General features: G+C 40.0%; 2 long non-coding RNA genes across 4 annotated transcripts in view; one reads left to right on the forward strand and one right to left on the reverse strand.

Annotated features, from left to right (window-relative positions):
* LOC133227757 (uncharacterized) overlaps nt 1–24,543 on the forward strand; it is a 206,792-nt gene that overhangs the window by 23,826 nt on the left and 158,423 nt on the right. The gene's annotated exons all lie outside the window — the stretch shown is intronic.
* The window catches only part of LOC133227754 (uncharacterized), a 55,600-nt gene that overhangs the window by 5,452 nt on the left and 25,605 nt on the right, over nt 1–24,543 (reverse strand). Inside the window, exon 2 of the long non-coding RNA XR_009729927.1 lies at nt 7,395–7,510. This is a non-coding gene — a long non-coding RNA (uncharacterized LOC133227754). The remainder of the gene's footprint in view (nt 1–7,394; nt 7,511–24,543) is intronic.

Below are 24,543 nucleotides of genomic sequence, written 5' to 3' on the forward strand. Positions count from 1 at the left end.
GGAATTTCAGCTTCAACATCAGTCCTTCCAATGAACACCCAGGACTTCTCTCCTTTAGGATAGACTGGTTGGATTTCCTTGCAGTCCAAGGGACTCTCAAGAGTCTTCTCCAACACCACAGTTCAAAAGCATCAATTCTTTGGTGCTCAGCTTTCTTTATAGTCCAACTCTCACATCCATACATGACTACTGGAAAAATCATAGCCTTGACTATAAACCATAGCCGTGACTACTGGATAAACCATAGCCTTGATCTTTGTTGACAAAGTAATGTCTCTGCTTTTTAATATGCTGTGTAGGTTGGTCATAACTTTCCTTGCAAGGAGTAAGCGTCTTTTAATTTCATGACTGCAATCACCATCTGCAGTGATTTTGGAGCCCCCCAAAATAAAGTTATTCCATTTATTGGAAGCATTTGTTTCTGTAACTCCATCAAGGAAGCGAGAATCAGGCTTGACTCTAAATATTTCTTTTTGAACATTAGTCAGTTAAAAATAGAATCATAGGAATTAAAAGAACTTCCAGGTTGGTTTTTTTTTTTTTTTAAACATTCCTGTATTTCACAATGGCCTTCCTAAACCCTTCCCCACATGTATCCTGTTTGCCCAAACACTGAGGATGTAATATCTCATGGTCTGTTTCAGAGTTCAACATTGTCAAGAGCAGGGAAATATTCCCCAACCAATCTAAGTGTATTCAGTCCAAGTCTGCATTTTTTTCTACCTCAATGCTAGAGCTAATAAAATGATCTTAAATTGTAAAAATTTAGCAGAATAAAGGCCTTAAAACTCAAGTGTTTCCCAACCAGAATTCTACTCCAGGCTGATAAAGTAATGAATGTCTGCCATTGGCCCTAAGCACATAGGAGAAGAAAGGTTTTGTGGGAGAGGGCAAGAAATGACAAACATTCTCTACATGGACAGAGAACAGGCTCATTTAGACCAGTGGTCACCTATGCCAGGTTGACTTCTGGTGCCTAGAGAGCTACATATCAGATCACTTGGGCTGCCTGTGAAGAATCCAAGTTTACAGACTCCCCTCTCCTACCCTGCTGCTGCTGCTGCTGCTGCTGCTAAGTCGCTTCAGTTGTGTCTGACTCTGTGTGACCCCATAGACGGCAGCCCACCAGGCTCCCCTGTCCCTGGGATTCTCCAGGCAAGAACACTGGAGTGGGTTGCCATTTCCTTCTCCAATGCATGAAAGTGAAATGTGAAATTGAAATCACTCAGTTGTGTCCGACTCTTAGCGACCCCATGGACTGCAGCCAGGCTCTTCCATCCATGGGATTTTCCAGGCAAGAGTACTGGAGCGGGGTGCCATTGCCTTCTCCTACCCTAGATCCTAATTTAGTAGATCCATATTGTTGAGTGCTACTCTGAGTTCAGAATCTGTACTAAACCAACACCCCCTACCCTGGCCAATGTAGGAAACCTGCCTGTGTATCTAGCCCAGCTCTGCTTCCATGCCTCTAGTGATGGTGGTGAGCAAGGGGCGGGGCAGGGTGATGTCCATTACCTAATGAAGCAAGCAATCTCTTTTTCAAGCAATTGTAATTATTACAAGCTTTTCCATGCACTCATTTGAAACCAACCACTCCTTGACTCTCATTCATTGTTTTCACTTATATGACATAGAAGAGAGAGCAAGCAAATATAAGTCTCTAACAGATTAGCTCTTCAATGTTTGTTGATCATACGCCATGTTTTCTCTCTGTTTTATCTTTTTTCTTTTCTAACAAACAGAATAAAACAAATCACCATTCTCTGAAATCCAGGAAAAGGGAGTGCCTGGAACTCTCAGCCAGGACTTTCCAGCCTCACACCTTGATCCAGGTCACCAGTTAATTAGCCAACTCATAGTTCATTTTGAATTCATACTTGCTTGTTCAGAATGACTTTGTAAATGCCTCCCCTGTCCCACTCTTACTGTGTAATAAAGATCTAGGAAGTCTCAGATTTATCTTATGTTATCTTTGAAAACCTTTGCATCACCCCACATTCCTCTAGCTCTCTCAGCTTCAATGCTTTGGGTCTGAGTGGATATCAGAGCCTCAAGAAGTCCCTTGTTGAGGGACTGCAGAACCCTGGAGGACCTGAGCTGAGTCACAAGGTCAATTGGTATAGATTTTACCCAGAATAAGTTACACATCCCCCTTTCTATGAATTTTCTTCCTTCTCCCTTCTCTTTTGCCTACCTCTTATTTTCACATCTCAGCATAGATCTTACCTCCTTAAAACAATGCCCACACTGGGTAAGGTTGCCTACCTCATCATGTATTTCCATAGTATCTGTGTTAATCATAACAGCTACTACATAGCAGGGGCTTCCCAGGTGGGGCTAGTGGTAAAGAACCTGCCTGCCAGTGTAGGAGACCTAAGAGATGCGGGTTTGATCCTGGGTCGGGAAGATCCCCTGGAAGTGGGCACAACAACCCACTCCAGTATTCTTGCCTGGAGAATCCCATGGACAGAAGAGCCTGGCGGGCTACCATCCACAGGGTCACAAAGAGTCGAACATGACTGAGGTGATTCAGCAGGGCATCACATAACTTGGAAATTATCCAAGTAGTTGTCTGGTGGCTTGTTATTACATTACAAATTAGCTCCTTGAAGACATGGACATTGTCTTATTTACCTGTGAACCTTAGATACTTTGTAACTGCTCAGTTAATAATTGCTAAATAAATAACTAAATGGATGGATAAGTAGATGAATGCATTGACCTAAAGAGAAGCTTGAAGAATTCTGAGTGAACAGAATTTGCCTTCCCCTTTCACTTTTTTGGGTGGTTTCTTAGCCTTTTCTCCAAATGGTTACTTGAGAGGTCTCCAGTCTTGCGATGAGGTGGTGTTCATTGCATTTATTGTTTATTCACTTGTTTCCTCCATACATGGAGACTCCCAGGAAATACTGCTAGTAAAGTTCCCAAGCTGATCTAGAAAAGCAGCATTAACAATGCATCTAGTTTCTCACCCTTGATACTAAAAGTTGTCCTATTTTCCAGTCAGTAGGTAGGTTGGGAAATTTTTAAAGCTTATCCTAAACTCATCTTGACATTCCTAACCTTAATTAAATATTACAAAGTGTCCTATCTCCTGTCAAAGACACTCCTGTGATGGAGATCGATAGGCAAAATTCCTTCCATTCCTGTGTTGCCTGAGAACTCCCAAACTGTGTAAAGAATCTGGTATTTTCTCATTAGCAAGTGTTCTCCCATCAGCCATGCTCTTCCCACAGAGCTGCATTCTTCTTTGATGAGTAAAACATTTTTTAATCATGTTCTGCCAGTGAGTCATTGGGACCCAAAGCAGTTTAGAGGAGAAATACAGAACTGAAGTTGGGCATGTGATTCTAAATATTTGATTTACATTTTATGTTGTGACTAAGTAGGCTCAAGGCATATTCCGGCAGAAAGCACCGCCTCCACCCAGAAAAATGAAATAGTTCTTGGGTCTTTCCTATTTATTCATACCTTTCATGCCTGATATCTCTCTTCCAAAGTAATTTCCATTTAACATTTTCTCATATTTAAGTGACAGTGCTTAGTAAATTACAGTTTTAAAGTGAATTCAAGAGAAGGATAACATATAAGCCAAAAAGTGACATGTAGAGAGATTATGAGATAACAAGTAATCTTAGTCTCACTGGGGATCAGTCCCATTACTTCACAGTCTCCTTAGTTAACTCAGAAAATAATCAAACCATACATCTCTAGTTTTACTTCCGAGTTCTTTTTTAGGACAAGACAACATGGTAAACTCAAAAGAATACAGAAAAATCAAATGCTATAAAGTATTCTATGATCTTGTTGCATCTTGTTCTTTGGCTTATAGTCATTGGAACAAATAATTGGCCATCTGGGGTTTACTTTATTTATTTTTAAATTAATTTTATTGGGGTATGGTTGATTCATAATATGTTAGTTTCTGCTGTACAGCAAAGTGAACCAGCTATGCTAATGCTAAGTCACTTCAGTCGTGTCCGACTCTGTGCGACCCCATAGACAGCAGCCCACCAGGCTCCCCCATCCCTGGGATTCTCCAAGCAAGAACACTGGAGTGGGTTGCCATTTCCTTCTCCAATGCATGAAAGTGAAAAGTGAAATTGAAGTCACTCAGTCGTGTCTGACTCGTAGCGACACCATGGACTGCAGCCTACCAGGCTCCTCTGTCCATGGGATTTGCCAGGCAAGAGTACTGGAGTGGGTTATACATATACATATATCCACTCTCTTTTAGGTTCTATTCCCATATAACTAATTACAGAGGACTGAGTAGAGTTCGCTGTGCTACACAGCAGGTCCTTATTAGGTATCTATTTTATATATAGTGATGTGTATATGTCAATCCCAATCCCGCCCCCTCCCCTCTCCCTTGGTAACCATAAGTTTGATTTGTACATCTATAACTCTGTTTTTCTTCTGTATACAGGCTCATTTGTACCATCTTTTAAGATTCCACCTATAAGTGATGGCATATATTTGTCTTTCTCTATCTGACTTACTTTACTCAGTATGACTCTAGGTTCATCCATGTGGCTGCAGATGACATTACTTTGTTCTTTTTATGGCTGAGTAATATTCCATTATATATATGTACCATATCTCCTTTATCCAATTCCTCCATTAATGGACATTTAGGTTACTTCTATATCCTGGTTATTATAAAGTGCTACAATGAATATTGGGATACACATCTCTTTTTGAATTACGGTTTTCTCAAGATATTTGCCCCAGAGTGGGATTGCTGGATCATATGGTAGCTCTATTTTCAGTTTTTTTTTTTTTTTTTAAGGAACCTCCATACTGTTCTCCATAGTGGCTGTATCAATTTATATTCCCATAAACAGTGTAGGAGGATTCCCTTCTCTCCACACCCTCTCTGGCATTCAGTGTTTGTAGATTTGTTTACTTTAAATGTCTGTCTTCCACTAAACTGTAAAGTCCAGGAGGACAGAGGCAGTGTTTGTTTACCTAGAATCTAAAACTGTGCCCTGTATGTTGTAGGCACCCGGGAGTAATTGGTAAATGAATAGAACCAATTACTGGCTAGCATCTAGTTGAGAGAAAGCAAGCCTGAAGAGTTCCTTTTAAACCTCTGCAGTTATCCCATGGCAGGAGAGAAGGGCAGCGCAAAGAGCTCTACACCACTCTGTTGAGAGGACCCCTCCCACACCCCCAGTCTTCCTAGCTCCGTGCTCAATACTTCTCTTCACCTCGCCACTACACATGGCCTGAGGACTAAATGCAGGAAGGCACTGTGGTCAGAACTGAGTGTTCTTCTTCACCAAAGAGTCTTTAGGGCTTGCCTTCATGTTATTCCACCTCTCCTCACGTTGTTCCATATTCCCTGCTTGAACTCCTTCTCCAAACCTCTCAGTCAGATTCCCCAAACCCTTCTTTTGGACTATGTTCTCACAGTCAAGCCTCAACAAAGTCTCCTTTTTCCATTACTCCTTCATTCAGTTCAGTTCAGTCACTCAGTCATGTCCGACTCTTTGTGACCCCATGAATCCCAGCACGCCAGGCCTCCCTGTCCATCACCAACTCCCGGAGTTCACTCAGTCTCATGTCCATCGAGTCAATGATGCCATCTAGCCATCTCATCCTCTGTCGTCCCCTTCTCCTCCTGCCCCCAATCCCTCCCAGCATCAGAGTCTTTTCCAATGAGTCAACTCTTTGCATGAGGTGGCCAAAGTAGTGGAGTTTCAGCTTTAGCATCATTCCTTCCAAAGAAATCCTAGGGCTGATCTCCTTCAGAATGGACTGGTTGGATCTCCTTGCAGTCCAAGGGACTCTCAAGAGTCTTCTCCAACACCACAGTTCAAAAGCATCAATTCTTCGGCGCTCAGCCTTCTTCACAGTCCAACTCTCACATCCATACATGACCACAGGAAAAACCAAAGCCTTGACTAGATGGACCTTTGTTGGCAAAGTAATGTCTCTGCTTTTGAATATGCTATCTAGGTTGGTCATAACTTTTCTTTCAAGGAGTAAGCATCTTTTAATTTCATGGCTGCAGTCACCATCCGCAGTGATTTTGGAGCCCCCCAAAAATAAAGTCTGACTCCTTCATTAGCTTGTCCTAATCAAAATCTAGGTCTCCTTTAGAGATTTCAATTCTTCCACATCCCTTGCAAGTGAAGGCAATTTTTTTTTCTTCCAACCTTTGTGCCATAGTGCTGGAGGTGAATATTTGATTCTTAGTACTTCCAAATATTGTTAACCATTCTCTTTAAACAGTTTTCTGAAAACACCTACCATTAGAGTCTATGCACATCCTCATCTATCTCCTAAGCTGTAGGTCTCTCCCTTTTTTCAGTAAAATTTCAATTTCTGTTTTTCCCCACTCCCACTCCTGTCAAAAATTCTGATGCCTCATTATCCACTGGAATAGTCCATCTTCTACTTGGTCTTTCAGTACCTTGATCTCATTTTCTGTGCTCCTAACCTCCACCACACCTCATCTCAGTCATTTACTCCTGTCTAAAACAGGACAGGAAGCCTAGACGGAGTCACTTATGATAAGCCCCATGTTACCAAGCTGAGATGGAACATATTTGCAGTTTTGACTCTTTCAGAAATGGACTCTTAAACCAGTAAATTAAGAATCTCTTGATCAGCACTAGTGAGCACCTGTGCCTGACAGACCCTTGCCTATCCCATAAGGGAAAGTGACCACACCACAACCAATCCACTCTTCACTGGTATGACTCTCTTGATCTTGCTCACTTCTGACTACAAAAGTCTTTCATTTTATTCAGCTCCTTGGAGCTCCTTTCTACCTTCCAGATTGGATGCTATCTGACTCATGAATCATTGAGTAAAGCCAATAAGATCTTTAAAGTCTACTCAGTTGATTTTTTTTTTTTTTTTTTGACACTTCCTACACTTATACCCTAGACCATGTATTGGGATGGCCAAAAAGTTCATTTGAGTTTTTCCAACCCAATATTTTGCAAGCACTGAATCTTAGTCAAACTGTCTGATCACCACTCTTACATCTCCAGTTCAATTCCTCTTACTAGAGGAATTCAATTCAATCAATCAATTCAATTCAGTCCAATTCAATTCCTCTTACTAGCCCTCCTCTACTCCCCAGAGATCCTTCTCCCATTCACCCTCTCCACTTCTCACTGCCTATTATCTCCTTCATAGCCTGTCTTCCCTCCTTACCCAAATTAGTTCATTGGTTTATTCTCATAATTACCTCTGGGATATACTTTTAATCCCTTGCCCCTTTAGGTTCTGGTTATGTTTACCAGGTTAAATCCAGTTCTCCACCCATTTTTGTTTGCACCTGAGGTGGTGAATATGGTTGGAAAGACTATATAACTAGGCAGACTGATATGTTTGAAATTCAAGAGTATTAAATGACACGAGCACACTACACTTACCAGCAAGTCTGCTCCTGCTTTCTTGGGTCTTTAGTTCTTACCTTTTCCTCTCTCTTCAAATCTATAACAGCTCTATTCTTGCTCCCTCTTGACTGTTGACTGTGCCTGATATTTCACTGCAGAAATAAAGAGTAATCAGATAAAAAGCTCCTCATCTCTTCCCAACCAAATCTCTCTCCTCCCTGTGCCTTTTATACCCGTAGAGTCTTGCCTCCCTACCTATTAAGAAGAATGCATTTTCTGTCCCCCTATTTAAGACCAACCATTCCACCTGTGTCCTGGATCATTTTTTTTATTAATTCACACTGTGTTAGATTGATTGATGCTCTGCTATCTTAAGAGGGAATGATCTTCATATTGAGACCAAGACATCAAAACCTAAAGATTTTAGCCAAGAAGAATTGTAGGAGAAAATCCTCAGTGGAAATGGGGTTAATTATTTAAATAGACCTTACTCTGATGGCCCAAGTTTCATTTCCTCCTTGAGATTTTGTCATGTTTATTTTTGCAGCCACTACCTTATCCTATACTCAGAGGCCTGCTGTTCCCCTAAAATTTTGATCTACTACTGCCACAACCAAAATTAATTTTGGTCTTGGCATAACTGAAGTGTACTGTATTTTCCCAAAGGTCTTTTACTAGAAACTAAAGAAAAATACCTTAATATTTTGTGACAGAATTTAGGTATAGAAAAGATACATTTGTTTATTCATTAATTCTTCAGCTATCTATTAAGTCTCCCATTATACTTGGCACTGAGGTTAAAGTCAAAGGTTTTAGCACATGGTATGTATTTGCAGATGGCTCTGAATCTAGGAGAGAAGACAATAAGAAAGAAACAAATAATTGCATAGAATTTAATAATATACAAATGTGGTGTAGTGGTTGGACAGATTGGGATTGATTTTCTCTACCTGAAGAAGCTGGGAAGGTGCATTGAGGGGAGGGTGTTTAAATTTGGAGAACGTAAGCAGGTCAGTGTAGATGGAGTATTGACGTGAGGCGGGAGAGATGAGGAAGGGACTAGGAAAACAGACAGGTGCCAGTCCTGGAAGATATTAAACATAATACTAAAGGGTTTAGACTTTATCCTGAATATGCAAAAGGAGATCTTGACTTTTTTAAGCATTAAAGTTTACATATTAGGTAGTTTTCGTTTGTACGAAGACTATTTAGGAAGTCAAGTGAGAGAGATGAGGACCTAAACTTAAAATGTTTGAGTGATAGTGATTCAGTCGTGTCTGACTCTTTGAGACCCCATAGACTATAGCCTGCCAGGCTCCTCTGTCCTTGGGATTCTCCAGGCAAGAATACTGGAATGCATTGCTATTTCCTTCTCCAGGTAACATGTTTAGAAGTATGAATCATTAGGTCCTAAGGAACAGTTGGATGGAGGAAGGAATAGTCAAGGATGACTTACCTGTTTCTAATGTGGATGTCTACATGAATAAGGGAAGAATGCACCATTGAAAGGGATGAATAATTTCCAGTGGGAAGTGTTTTGACTACATCCTTTGTGAGACTAGCATTAGAAGTGATTTTTTTGCCTGCAAAAGAATCGTTTGTGACCTTTTCTCTAAACTGGATTAATGAATGACACTACCTAAAATCCATTGTATGTACTATATTATTACGATTTTTAAAAACTAAGCAAAACTATTTGCAGGATAATAAACCCATCACCATGACACCTGAGCACTTAGTGAAGATATCTGAAGACTCTTTCTAGAGCCTGCATCCAGACAAATACGATTTGAAAAATTCTATTCAAATTCTTCTTTTCTATCAACATTAGTTTAACAGTGTTGTCTTTTTAACTCATTACTCCAGGAAAGATACAATAGCCAGGCTTATGCAAACATGGTGAAATAAAACTTACAAAACTTGCTCAAAGCAGTTAATTTTCCTGAAGTACCAACTAGACATTTCTATGATCTTAGGGTGATTGTTTCCAATGAAGAAAATCAGATCATCTGAAAGATTTTAGCTGTGTCTACTATGATTATATAGATTGGGCCATAAAATTTGTCCTATGGCTACTGATCTTGAATCCCATAACTTGAATCTGATAGACAGGTATATGCTATCTGCCTATCCATTAATGCTATTACCCTTTATTAGGGAGATAGAAGGTGTTATACAAATGATAAACTCCATATGGAATTGATTAGAAGTATAAATAAAAATGAAAAAGTAAAGTGGCTTTGAAAATTTTAGGTGGTAAAATTATAAAAATAACATTAATAATAGTGCTTACTCTTTTCCAGGCAGTATTCAATGCTGTGACTCTATGATCTTATTTAATCCTCACTATGATCCCATGGGCTAAGCACTATAACATCAGCTTTACACACAAAGCAGCTGGATTTAGTGAGGTTAAGTAACTCATTTCAAAGAAGCAGTCAATAAGCAGAAGAACGTGATTTAACTCAAGGGTCAGTGGAAACCCCAAGAATTTAAGAAGAATGGACTTGAACCCAAGTCTTTGTTCCAGATTTGCAGTGTTGAACTGTACCTAAGACTAATCTTAGGGCAATGATATCAGCCTCCAGTAAGCAGGGCAGATACAAAGACATCAAGAAGATGTTTGTTATTTAGCATTCTTTACGAGGTACACACACATACACACACACAGATAACAGATGGAGTTTTTTCCTAGGAGATCTGGCAACCCTAAATTCTGACCACTAGTTAGGCCTCAGCATGACAAATGCTGGTCCTAATGTACTAAAAGATAGGATGCTTAAGTGTGATGTTTTCAAAGACTTTGCTTACATAATCTCTAAAAGACCTTTGTAAAATGATCTAGAGCCATGTAGTTACCTCTCACACTCTTAAATTACCAGATAAAATTCTTCATTTAAATTTAAATAATTGCTGAGTATGAAATTTCCAGTGCCCTATAAATATTGGCGTGAAGTGCTCAGTTACTCTGCCATGTCCTACTCTTTGTGACACCATGGACTATAGCCTGCCAGGCTCCTCTGTCCATGGAATTTCTCAGGCAAGAATGCTGGATCAGGTTGCCATTTCCTTCTCCAGGGGATCTTTCCAACCCTGAGATCAAACCTGTGTCTCTTGTGGCTCCTGCACTGTCAGAATCCTCCTGGATTTTTTACCGCTGTGCAACCTAGGAAGCATTACTTATAATTAAACTGTGAATTCATTCTTCTAAGTATATTCAGTGAAATCTAAATACCATAGTGGTTTGATACTGTCACCCACATTGAAATAGATGATCATGTTCTATAATACATGAAAGTTTTATAATTATCTTTGAATTAATACTTCCTTTCTCACTGTTTTATCCTCATATAACCTATTTTAGCTTTGAAGGTCTCTCATTGATTACCCAATCATTTGTTTTTGTAGCAAATAGATGTATATAAATGGAAATTTCACTATTTAAAAACTTTCCTATACTTACCATGCAGTTTATTAGTACAGAATGGTTGAAACATGAATATACAACATGTGGGATGCAATGTAATTGGACAAAATTTTGAACATTTTTACTTTTTAAAAGGGCTTCCCAGGTGACTTTAGTGGTAAAGAACCCATCTGCCAATGCAAGAGACATAAGAGATGTGTGTTTGATCCCTGGGCTGGGAAGATCCCCTGAGAAGGAAATGGCAACCCACTTTAGTATTCTTACCTGGAGGATTTCATGGACAGGGAAACCTGGCAGGCTATAGTCCATAGAGTTGCAAATAGTCAGACATGACTGAAGAGACTTAGCATGCACTTAAAAAAAAAGTAAATGGGAGTTTTTTATCCAATTGTTTCAGATATTCTGTTCATAGACAGATTTCTCAGTACTAGAATGAGACAAAGTTCATCAATTTACTCTTATTTTTTTGTTTGTAAATGTATAAGCACTGGGAAATCCTGTTTACGTGGTTATGTAGAAATGTCATTCAATTAATAATCCTCCTTTTGTGTTAAATGCCAATGTTTATATCAGGACATTAAATAAACAGTTTATTATGCTCTCTTCAGCAGCATATATACTAAAATAAACTATTTAGTGATCTATCAGCTGACAGATTGGTTAAGTCTTCCTCCAATTTTGAAAAACTCAACAAGCTGAAAACCATCCAACTTGCAACAGATCCATCATAAACAGAGTCATTTGCTTTCTCAACACCAGCATCACTATTTTCAAATGTCTCTTTGTTTGTCACCCAGTAGTCTTTTATACTCTGGAGCAATGAGCCAAAGAAACTTGTGGATGGATAATGGGTGGTTCTTTCTTTTGCAAAGTGGACAAAGTTATTATGAAGAGGTAGATGGGAAAGAAAAAAAACTATGCTTTTTTCATAAGCATTTTATGGAAGCTGAGAATAAATTAGTGCTTTGAAACCATGTACATCTGCATATGCTCAGAAAGTTTTCAGATACCATCAGAATCTAGGCAACACTTTGAATCCCACTACTTCAGTGCCCATGCCTGTATACAGGAAAATCATGGTATTTTGGGTCATATGGGTTGTCTTTATTCCTAAAGATAGCTGAGTACCTAATTAACGTCATTTGAAGTGTGTGTGTATAAGTTGCTTCAGTCATGTCCAACTCTTTGTAACCCTATGGACTGTGGCCCACCAGACTCCTCTGTCCATGGGATTCTCCAGGCAAGAATACTGGAGTGGGTTGCCAAGCCCTCCTCCAGGGGATGGAACTTGCATCTCTTGCACCTCCTGTGTTGGCAGGCGGGTTCTCTACCACTGGCACCACCTGGGAAGCCCCAGTTTGAAGGGTACCAGTATGTTTTTCTGGATTCTAAAATTCCCCCAAAGCAGTGGTTACTGTTACCCCTCTGAACAAAAACCTCTCAAGTATGGAACTGAAACTGACTGGAAGAAGTAATAGATAGTGTTTACTGAGTATGTATTATGTGCCAGATATTTAAAATTTTTGCATAAACTAAATACTACTTAAAACCCTATGAAGTAGATGCTATTAGCCCTGGTGTACAAATGAGAAAAATTAAGGCACAGAAAAGTTAAATAACTTGCCCCTGGTTTCACCATTAGTTGGTAGAGCTGGCCTCCAAACCAGGCAGTTTGTCTCTGAAAGCTACTAAGCTTAACCACTAGGCTAAAAAACTCTCAATATTATTCCTATCTTTACACACTAGATTTCTTGGGTTAATTTTCTAGACATACTTTGGGGCTTTGAGAATAAGGGGCAGAGGACAGACCTGGATTTGGGTGTTTGTTTTTTGGAGGGAACTATAGGTAATGCTACAAAATGCAAGTCTGAGTGCAGTCTTTCAGTAAGGGCTGTGGACAACTAAATGGATGACTGAAGGTATTGAGTCTTGGGAAGGGAAGACGGGGGTTCAGAACCAGGGAAAGCAGACTTCAGAGAGAAAAAAGAGATAATGACTTTGTCATAATGGTTCTCTGCCTAGCCCCACCGGGAATTTGTTAAGCTAAGAGAGTAATGGTCCATTTGGTCAGTGACAGATGTTGAATATCTTGTGCATCTAGCTGCATATGGGAAACCTACAGGAAAGCCTGTAATGCTAGTTACTTCATTCACTGGACACTTGCTTAGTGATTGCAGCCCCTGTGCATAGACAGTAGCATACTCAAGATGTCCAAAAAAAAAAAAAAAATCAGGATTATAAATGCCTTAGATCATAAAGTGTGATAATCACGGTAAATTCCTAAATCAGGAATGTTTCTGTCTTAATTTCACACTGTTCCATTCTACTTGCCAGTAGCAAGTTTAAAACAAGCCAGGAAGGACCTAGTTAGATTAGATCACCTCATACTTTGGGGTGAATACTGAAAAACACAAACCTTAGGGCATGCCTTGGAGGTCAGAAAGTCAGCATTTGTGAGAACGAGAGAAGAAACAATTCCCAAGGTCTTGGCAGGAAATGTTTCGGCCATCTGGAATCACAGTTCTGCTGTTGCTGCACTGTATTTAACCCTTTATTAAAGTGTGGCTATTGTTTAGATGGAAAAAAAGATAAGCAGACAAATTAGCAACTGACCAGGGAGACTTGTGGGTTAGCATTTGAGTTTGTACCTGGAAAGAAATGAGAGGTTTGACAAGCTGCCTTCAGGTTCCCTGCTCTTTGTTCCTGGAAACCTCTTTTTGAGGGCCAGAATATTATAACAAGATTTTCTGATAAAGAGCCATCAAAGTCAAAGAACCAGAATAGATGATTAAATGTTAAACCCACCTAGAAAGTACATCAAGTAAGAAGGAATTCTTGCCTTTATTGGTAACTAAACTGAAATCCTTGAAAGTCTAGAAAACCCCAAGTTAACCTAATTATCCCTGGTCATTGTGTACCCTTCTGTAAAACTTGGCAGAGGATTTAGGACAACACTAAAGTGAGTCTTAATCCATATGTTCTAAATATGAGTCAACTGTGACAAAGCTGTCAAAACCCTAACTGTCTTATTCTGGGCACAGGACCAAACTAAGGAGAACGACAGCATTGTATACCGTGAAACAGTCAAGCCATTTGTTAAATGTTCGGTTTCCCTCTGGAATTTACATTTTAAGAGGGATATTGATCAATTGGGGGCATCCCAGGTGGTACAGTGGTAAAGAATCTGCCTGCCAATGCAGGAGACACAGGTTTGATCCCTGGGTCTGGAAGATCCCCTGGAGGAGGAAATGGCAACCCACTCCAGTATTCTTGCCTGGAAAATTCCATGAATAGAGGAACCTGGTAGGCTATAGTCCATAGGGTCACAAAGAGTTGGACACAGCTGATCACACAAGCACACACATTGATCAGTTGGAGCATATATAAAGGAATAGAACGATAATGATAGGGTCTTGGAAACAATGCACAGAAGAAACAGCTAATGACTAATGAGAAAACTTGATCTGGAAAGAGAAAAAGGAAGAATGCATATGGTTTCATGTTTGAAGGAATGTCATGTGGGAAAGGGGACAGACTCATTTGTGTTGACCTATATAGCAGGCAGATAGGAAAGATTTAGAGGCGGATTTAAAGACATGTTTGAAAAGAATTATAATTCAAACTTTTCAATTGTGGATTGGGTTGTCTAGTGAAGTAATAGGCTGGAGATGATCAAGGATAAGCTGTCATGGATATTACAGAATATTGCAGGGGTCTCTGCACTGGGTGACTTACATAGCACTGGCTCTCGAAACCTGGAACCTCTGCCTTCAAACCATTTATTTCTGACACAGATTTTTTTAATGAAAATTGCACTTGGAAACTCACTGTGTTTTTCTCTTTTACCTTAAAGATAAGCCCACTGCATGAGCCAAGTAAATCTTCTTGCTTATTGGGTTACACTTACTTATTAGAGAATATGAATATGGTTTGCAAATTAGCCTTCTATGGAAGGTGGGGGAGATATTATCTAAATTTGAATCACCTGTCATACTACATTCCAGGGTCCAAAGACTTCACAGTGAGCAAAAGGAAGTGGTTGATACTTTTCTTCAAAAAGATTTTTTTTCTATTTGATGGTTGGAAACATTCCTGCTCTGTGAAAGGATAATAAATTTTTAATACCCCTTTGCACACCAATATTCTATATTAAAAATATGTCTAGACTTCCCCTGAAGAGAAGAAGTTAAAATTTTACATAACTTCCTTCTCCTTCTGCCTCTGTAACTCAGCTTGCCCCTTGCAAAGTCTAGATCACGTAGGTCAGGTAGTCTCAGAAAGTGGGGACTTGTAATACTAGGAACTGGAGTTTATCTCACTCACCTTGTCCCGCTCTTCGCAATTGCCCAGCCCCTGCAAACCTGCTTAATCATGCATGTCCAGGCCAGGCATCCCCCTCTCCATCTTGACTGCTATTCCCATGCGTGAGAAACCCAGCCTATTAACAGCTAGTGCTGCCCACTACAGCCTGTCTATAAAAACTCTGTAATCCCTTTGTTCAGGACTCAGAGTTTGGAGTGTTAACTCCTTTGGGCCCACCAGCGTAAAAAAAAGTTAGAGTTCTCTAACTCTCAGAGTGTGGTGCTTGGTTTCTCAAGTACTGGTTTCTGTAACACCCCTAACTAATTCAGATTTTATAACATGATACTAGCTAATGATTCAGGTTTACTAGCACCTTATAAATGATTAGTTTTTTTAAGGAAAACTTTATATACTATTATTCTTCAAAATATTTTATGGCATATGCATTTATTCACTTTTATATATTCATAAAATGTTTATTATCCTATTACATCTAGAAATACAGGAATGAACAAAACAAAAAATTCCCCTGTTTTTTGGGAACTTAGATTCTAGATGAGAGGTAACAGAAGAAAAACGAAGTCCTTAAGAAACAACATGCAGAAAAGTGAATGGATAGATATATACATTGATACATGTGCTTAGCTAGTTTTAAATGCTACATAAAGAGTATAACAGCAGCAGTGTAAGGATTGCTAACTGAGTATGTGCTCATGTTTCCTGCAAAAGTTAATGTTTGACTTGCTGCTGCTGCTGCTGCTAAGTCACTTCAGTCGTTTCCGACTCTGTGCGACCCCATAGACGGCAGCCCACCAGGCTCCCCCATCCCTGGGATTCTCAAGGCAAGAACACTGGAGTGGGTTGCCATTTCCTTCTCCAATGGATGAAAGTGAAAAGTGAAAGTGAAGTCACTCAGTCATGTCTGACTCTTAGCGACCCCATGGACTGGAGCCTACCAGGCTCCTCCATCCATGGGATTTTCCAGGCAAGATTACTGGAGTGGGGTGCCATTGCCTTCTCCATGTTTGACTTGAGACCTAAATAAACAGAGAAAGTGAAAGTCACTCAGTCATATCCAACTCTTTGTGACCCCCATGGACTGTAGCCCACAAAGCTCCTCTGTCCATAGGATTCTCCAGGCAAGAATACTGGAGTGGGTAGTCGTTCTCATCTCCAGGGGATCTTCCCAACCCAGGGATCAAACCTGGGTCTCCTGCATTGCACGTGGATTCTTTACCATCTGAGCCACAAAAACCATGTGAAAATACGGAGAGGACCTTTCTAGGCAAGTGAGCAGCAAGTGCAAAGACACTGTGGTGAGAAGGAGACTGACTTGTTGAGGAAAAGCAAGACCACGGTGACCAGAGGATAGTGCCTTGAAAGGGAAGATAGTGGCAGAAGAAGCAAGAAGGTACAGGGGACCCTGAAGACTTGCAGGCTTTTGAAATAAATTTAGGGTTTATTTCAAGCACATTTAAAGTTATTAAGAGAGTTTTAAGGAAGGAATTATGTAATACAATGAGATATTCTTTTTGAAAGAATCTTTTGGCTTCTGTGTAGCAAGTAGATGGGAAGAAGGTGAGAGCCAGAACAAGGTATATTAGGCCACCATGCAAACATGTAAAAATAAAAATAAGCTCCCCAAGTGAATGTTAGACCAGTTGTTAACAAGAACTATCATAATATTGTCCTCATAGAATAAATAAATATTTATTGATGAGTTAAGTGTCTGGGACTGAAGCCAAGCTCCTTGTTCTTTCCATGAATTGTGCCTTTTTATTTGGCTCCCGGGTAATGAAATTACAAGCGCTGTGTACATTCATATTTTGGAAGACTTAAGGCAGAGAGCTGCTGCCTTTGAGAGGACATATGTTCAAAATTGGAACACATATATCTCCAACAGATAGCTGTTTAACTGAAGGAAAATCCATGGATACAGAGGAGATAGAAGAGGTTGGTGGAAAGCAAAGCAGAAAGACACTTAAGGGTCATGGTCCCTTTAGCCCCCTGATGCTAACAATGCTTATGTTGCTCTAATTATTTAGCCTCAAGGCAGCTTCTGTGTCCTGTCATAACATTGCCTCCAGGTTCTCTGTACCTCTTCTAAAGGCTCTATGCTGACTGGTTGGCTTTGAGCTTCACAGCAGGCTTAATCCAGTGCTTCTTGCCAGAGCAATGGTTTTCAAGTTCTAGCATGCGTCAGCATCACCTGCAAGTTTGTTAAAACACAGACTACTGGACTCCACCCCTAGAATTTCTGGTTCAGCAGGTGGGTCCCAGGAACCAACATTTCTGTGCATTTCCAGGTAATACTGATGCTCGAGGTCTAGAAATCATGCTTTGAGAATCTCTAGCCTTTAGGCGTAGAGTGTAGGTGAGGAATGAGATAGAGAATGACAATGATTAGAGAAAACCCCTGTTTACAACACCTGTGCAATAGATACATATAAGATAAAACCAAATTAACTTGAACCTCAAAGGTATCTTAATTGGGGAAAATGTCAAAAGGAGGAATTACAGCTGAGAGAATGGAATACAGCTGGAAGAACGGTTTTACTCTTTGCTTGAAGATGGTAGCGGAGCTGAGAGCTTAGGGTTCTCGAATAATTGCATGGAATCAAACTGCCCATGAACAGTATGAAAAGGCAAAATGGTAGGATACTGAAAGAGGAACTCCCCAGGTCAGTAGGTGCCCAATATGCTACTGGAGATCAGTGGAGAAATAACTCCAGAAAGAATGAAGGGATGGAGCCAAAGCAAAAACAATACCCAGTTGACTCACTGGAAAAGACTCTGATGCTGGGACGGATTGGGGGCAGGAGGAGAAGGGGACGACAGAGGAGGAGATGGCTGGATGGCATCACTGACTCGATGGACGTGAGTCTGGGTGAACTCCGGGAGTTGGTGATGGACAGGGTGGCCTGGCGTGCTGTGATTCATGGGGTCGCAAAGAGTTGGACATGACTGAGTGACTGAACTGAACTGAACTTGAGTTAGAAATGTTAGGATCATCTGTCTCTTTCCTCTAGCCCAGTATTCATTGGAACAGTTTTTTTTTAAGCCTTTTTATTTTGTACTGAGGTATAGCCAATTAACAATGTTATGATAGTTGCAGCGATAGTTTCAGGTAAAAAGCTAAGAGACTCAGCCTTATGTATACATTATCTATTCTTCCCCAAATTCCCCTCCCATCTAGGCTGCCATGTAACATTGAGCAGTGTTCCCTGTGCTATATAGTAGGTCTTTGTTGCTTATCAGTTTTATATAGCAGTGTGTATCTATCCATCCCAAACTCCCTAACTATCCCTTCCCCACACCCTTTCCTCTAGCAGCCATAAGTACCACATCTCTTTTTATCCATTCCTTTGTCTGAGGACATCTAGTTTGCTTTTGGAAAACACTGATGCTTGGATTCCATGCACAGAAATTCTGATTTAACAGGTTGAGGATGTAACCTGAGCATCAGAATATTAAAGTGCTTTCCAGGTCATTGTACAGCCGTGTTCCAGCTTCTGCCTCTTTCTGTTTGCAATCACTGGCTGTCTTTACTCTGGTCCAATTCTTCATTTCCCAATGCGGAACAAGGTTGGCTTAGTCCTACTATTATTATTCATCACTGTCAGCCTAAGAATAGGAAAAAACAGCCAGAAAGAGGAATTCAGGTGCAACTGGACCAGCTGGATCAGAAGTGGCTCTCAGTTAGTGGCTCTAGAAAGTAAGATATTTTTAGATATTGGAGGAGGGGTCATTTAAAAAAAAAAAAAACCTCTATACAATTAACTGTTTAAATTATCATTTTATAAAAAATGATAGCAGTTTATGCTGTATAACACAGGGAGCCCAGCCCGGTGCTCTGTGATGACCTAGAGGGGTTGGATGGGAAAGGGGGGAGGGAGGCTCAAGAGAGAAGGGATATATATATGTATTGTTGTTGTTGTTTAGTCATTAAGTTGTGTCCAACTCTGCTACCCTATAGACTGCAGCATGCCAGGCTTCCCTGTCCTTCACTATTTCCTAGAGTTTGTGAAAACTCATCTCCACTGAGTTGGTGATGCTATCTAATCATCTCATCCTCTGTCACCCTCTTCTCTCACCCTCAATCTTTCCCAGCATCAGGGTCTTTTCCAGTGAGTCAGCTCTTCACATCAGGTGGCCAAAGTATGGGAACTTCAACTTTAGCATCAGCCCTTCCAATGAATATTCAGGACTGGTTTCCTTTCGGATTGACTGGTTTGATCTCCTTGTTGTCCAAGGGACTTTGATGAGTCTTCTCTAGCACCACAGTTTGAAAGCATCAGTTCTTAGGCACTCAGCCTTGTTTATGGTCCAACTCTCACATCCATACATGACTACTGGAAAAACCATAGCTTTGACTATACAGACCTTTGTTGGCAAAGTGATGTCTCTGCTTTTATACTTATGGCTGATTTCTGTTTAGTCACTCAGTCGTGTCTAACTCTTTGTGACCCTGTCCATGGAATTTTTCAGGCAAGGATACTGGAGTAGGTTGCCATTTCCTCCTCCAGGGGGTCTTCCTGTCCCAGGGATTGAAACCATCTCTTCTGTGTCTCCTGTATTGCAGGAAGATTCTTTACCCATTGAGCTATCACATTGTTCTATGGAAAAAACCATCACAACATTGTAAAGCAATTACACTCCAATTAAGAATTTTTTTTAAATGATAGGAGCTTAGAATTCTTTCAAAAGTAATTACTTAGTTCTTTGGCCCATTTTTTGATTGGGTCATTTATTTTTCTGGAATTGAGCTGCAGGAGTTGCTTATATATTTTTGAAATTAGTTGTTTGTCAGTTGCTTCATTTGCTATTATTTTCTCCCATTCTGCAGGCTGTCTTTTCACCTTGCTTATAGTTTCCTTTGTTGTGCAGAAACTTTTAATTTTAATTAGGTCCCATTTGTTTATTTTTGCTTTTATTTCCACTATTCTGGGAGGTGGGTCATAGAGGATCCTGCTGTGATTTTTGCCGGAGAGTGTTTTGCCTATGTTCTCTAGGAGTTTTATAGTTTCTGGTCTTACGCTTAGATCTTTAATCCATTTTGAGTTTATTTTTGTGTATGGTGTTAGAAAGTGTTCTAGTTTCATTCTTTTACAAGTGGTTGACCAGTTTTCCCAGCACCACTTGTTAAAGAGATTGTCTTTTCTCCATTGTATATTCTTGCCTCCTTTGTCAAAGATAAGGTGTCCATAGGTGCGTGGATTTATCTCTGGGCTTTCTATTTTGTTCCATTGATCTGTATAGAGACATTTCTCCAACGAAGACATACAGATGGCTAACAAACACACGACAAGATGCTAACATCACTCATTATTAGAGAAATACAAATCAAAACCACAATGAGGTACCATTTCATGCCAGTCAGAATGGCTGCGATCCAAAAGTCAACAAGCAATAAATGCTGGAGGTGTAAAACCCTCTTACACTGTTGGTGGGAATGCAAACTAGTACAGCCACTATGGAGAACAGTGTGGAGATTCCTTAAAAAACTGGAAATAGAACTGCCTTATCACCCAGCAATCCCACTGCTGGGCATACACACTGAGGAAACCAGAATTGAAAGAGACACGTGTACCCCAATGTTCATTGCAGCACTGTTTATAATAGCCAGGACATGGAAGTAACCTAGATGTCCATCAGCAGATGAATGGGTCAGAAAGCCGTGGTACGTATACACAATGGAATATTACTCAGCCATTAAAAAGAATACATTTGAATCAGTCCTAATGATGTGGCTGAAACTGGAGCCTATTATTCAGAGTGAAGTAAGCCAGAAGGAAAAACACAAATACAGTATACTAACGCATATATATGGAATTTAGAAAGATGGTAACAATAACCCTGTATACGGAGACAGCAAAAGAGACACAGATGTACAGAACAGTCTTTTGGATTCTGTGGGAGAGGGAGAGGGTGGGATGACTTGGGAGAATGGCACTGAAACATGTATAATATCATATGTGAAAAGAATCGCCAGTCCAGGTTCGATGCAGGATACAGGATGCTTGGGGCTGGTGCACTGGGATGACCCAGAGGGATGGTACGGGGAGGGAGGTGGGAGGGGGGTTCAGGATGGGGAACACATGTATTCCCATGGTGGATTCATGCTCATGTATGGCAAAACCAATACAATATTGTAATTAGCCTCCAATTAAAATAAATTAAATAAAAAAATATAAAAGTATTTTCTGGTCTTAACATAGGTCATTAAAACATTTTTTTTTCAGTTGCCTTTGAGGCCCTGTTTTCGGGTGTATTCTCAACTTATTGTAATAGAAAGCATTTGGTTTTTTTTCCCCTGTGTCACCACTTTTTCTAGCAAACCATTTGTAGCATTTATATCTTATTAGTCTATCCTTGTCAGATTTCAGGCAACCTGAGAGATGGAAGGAAGGGGATAACAGGGAATCATCAAGACCTGGAAGCCCTCATGGACTTAGGCTGTGGTTAGGGTGCTTGCTAGAAATACACCAGAGAATGGAGGGTGAGTCATCACTAAGCTAAAACATGTTAGCTAGATAGCCATCAGAAGGATTTCCTGTTTGCCTCTGTGGGATGCAAATGAGAAATTCATCTTTTTGTCTGATTTTACCCATTTTTATTGCAAATGACTCCATAGATGGGAGGTCTCTTAGCCCTCTATCAGAAGGCTCTTGCCCTGTTCACCCAAATACAGAAAGAAAGATGGGCCTTAGGATCATCCTTGACTGAGTCACTCTTAATGGATGAGTTTGACACAAGAAACTTTCCCCTTGAATAGAGAAAATTGCCAGGCCTCCCCCATGGGGAACCTGGACTGGGAAAGACTGCTTCGTGCCCTTCTGCTGGGTCCTGCAGTCCCCAGAGGTTAGCAGTGGGGGAGAGAAGAGCACAGTTAGTTGCAAAAAAGACAGAGTCAATGCCACATTCAGAGATGCAGCTTTCTGAGCCCCACAGAGTACTGTGTCATTAAGATTCAGATCACACAGATTTCTCTGTCCAACATGCCTCAGAAATACATCAGATTTATTGATCTATCCTGGAAAAATGAGATGATTTAGACTGCTATTGACTTTTCAAATGAGATTCACATGCCATAAAAATCAGTTTTAAAGTGTACAGATAGTTTTTAGTATTTTCATCAAGTTGTGCAAGTATCAGTGCTATAATTCCAAAATATTTTCATCACCCTCTAAAGAAACTTCCATTCTCTCTCCCCTACACTCCCAGGAAACCACTAAAATACTTTCTCTCCCTGTGGATTTGCCTAGTGTGGAAATGTCATACACATAGAATTGTACAACCTGTAGCCTTTCGTAACTTTTGTAACTGGTTTCTTTGGCTTAGCTTGGGATGTTTTCAAGGATCGTCTGTATTGCAGCATGTATCAGTATTTCATTCCTTTTATGGCTAAGTAATAATCCATTGAAGGATATACCACATTTTATTTATTCACACATCATTTAATGAACATTTTGCTACCATTTTTTGGCCATTATGTGTAATGCTGCCATGAATATTTGTGTACACATTTTGTATGTTTTCCTTTCTCTTGGGCATACATTAGAAGTGTAATTGCAAGAGTATATGGTTACTCTATGTTTCATTTTTGAGGAACTCAGACTATTTTCCAAAGTGGCTGTACCCTTTCACATCCCACTAGCAATGTCTGAGAGCTCTAGTTTCTCCACATCCTTTCCAACCCTGGTCGCTACTGCGTGTTTTAGATTATAACCATCCTAGTATATGTGGAAGTGGCAGCCAAGTGTGGTTTTGATGGCATTTCATTAATGACAGATGATGTTGAACTTGTTTATATATCTTTAGAGAAATGTCCACTTAAATTCTTTGTCTGTTTTTAAATTGAGTTCTTTTTATTGTTGAGTTGTAAGTCTTCTTTATATATTCTGGGTGCAGGTATCTTGTAGTATCTGCAAATATGTTCTCTCATTCTGTGACTTGTACTCTCAATTTCTTGGTGGTATTATTTGCAGCACAAAGTGTTTCTTTTTTTTTTTCACTTTTGATGTAGTCCCTTTTTTCTTCCTCTCTTCCTTTGTCACTTGTGATCTTGATGTCATATCTAAGAATCTACTTTCTAACCCGAAGTCATGAAGATTTAATTCAATTTTTGGTCTAGGAGTTTTGTTTTCACTTTGACATGTGAGTATATGATCTGCTTTAAGTTAATTTTTGATGTATAATGTGAGTTAAAGATCACATTCATTCTTTTTGCTGAAAATCTATCTACTACAAATGTATTGATTTATACGTGGGTCCTTTGCATTTCTGTATAATTTTTAGGGTTAGCTTGTCAATTAATGCTTTTTTTTTTGCATTTCTTTTCCATAGGGATGGTCTTGATCCCTGTCTCCTGTACAATGTCATGAACCTCAGTCCATAGTTCATCAGGCACTTTATCTATCAGATCTAGGCCCTTAAATCTATTTCTCACTTCCACTGTATAATCATAAGGGATTTGATTTAGGTCATACCTGAATGGTCTAGTGGTTTTCCCTACTTTCTTCAAGTGAAAAAGTTGGCTTAAAGCTCAACATTCAGAAAACGAAGATCATGGCATCCGGTCCCATCACTTCATGGGAAATAGATGGGGAAACAGTGGAAACAGTGGCAGACTTTATTTTTTGGGCTCCAAAGTCACTGCAGATGGTGACTGCAGCCATGAAATTAAAAAACGCTTACTCCTTGCAAGGAAAGTTATGACCAACCTAGGTAGTATATTCAAAAGCAGAGACATTACTTTGCCAACAAAGGTTCGTCTAGTCAAGGCTATGGTTTTTCCTGTGGTCATGTATGGATGTGAGAGTTGGACTGTGAAGAAGGCTGAGTGCCGAAGAATTGATGCTTTTGAACTGTGGTGTTGGAGAAGACTCTTGAGAGTCACTTGGACTGCAAGGAGATCCAACCAGTCCATTCTGAAGGAGATCAGCCCTGGATTTCTTTGGAAGGAATGATGCTAAAGCTGAAACTCCAGTAGTTTGTCCACCTCATGTGAAGAGGTGGACTCATTGGAAAAGACTTTGATGCTGGGAGGGATTGGGGGCAGGAGGAGAAGTTGGTGATGGACAGGGAGGCCTGGCGTGCTGCGATTCATGGGGTCACAAAGAGTCGGACACGACTGACTGACTGAACTGAACGGAACTGTCAATTAATGCAAAAAAGGAGCTGAAATTTTAATAATTCTTTGCTTTTTCTCTTTGCTACCATATCTCTCTGATGCTTTGAAAATGATTTTTTTGTAATGTATCCAACATTTCCTAATTTTCACCATGAGGCCTTTGTCTTGCCTTGATCTACTACATCCTTCTTAAAAGTAAAAGTTCTCAGCTTATTTTTGTGGCTATATTGGTATCTCTCACATACAATGATCTTGATATAGGAGTGTTTGCATTTAAAATATAAATATGCCCTATATTTGAGTCATGTGTCTTCATCTAGAAT

The sequence above is a fragment of the Bos javanicus genome, chromosome 16 (assembly GCF_032452875.1).
Source record: "Bos javanicus breed banteng chromosome 16, ARS-OSU_banteng_1.0, whole genome shotgun sequence".
Classification (NCBI taxonomy): Eukaryota; Metazoa; Chordata; class Mammalia; order Artiodactyla; family Bovidae; genus Bos; species Bos javanicus.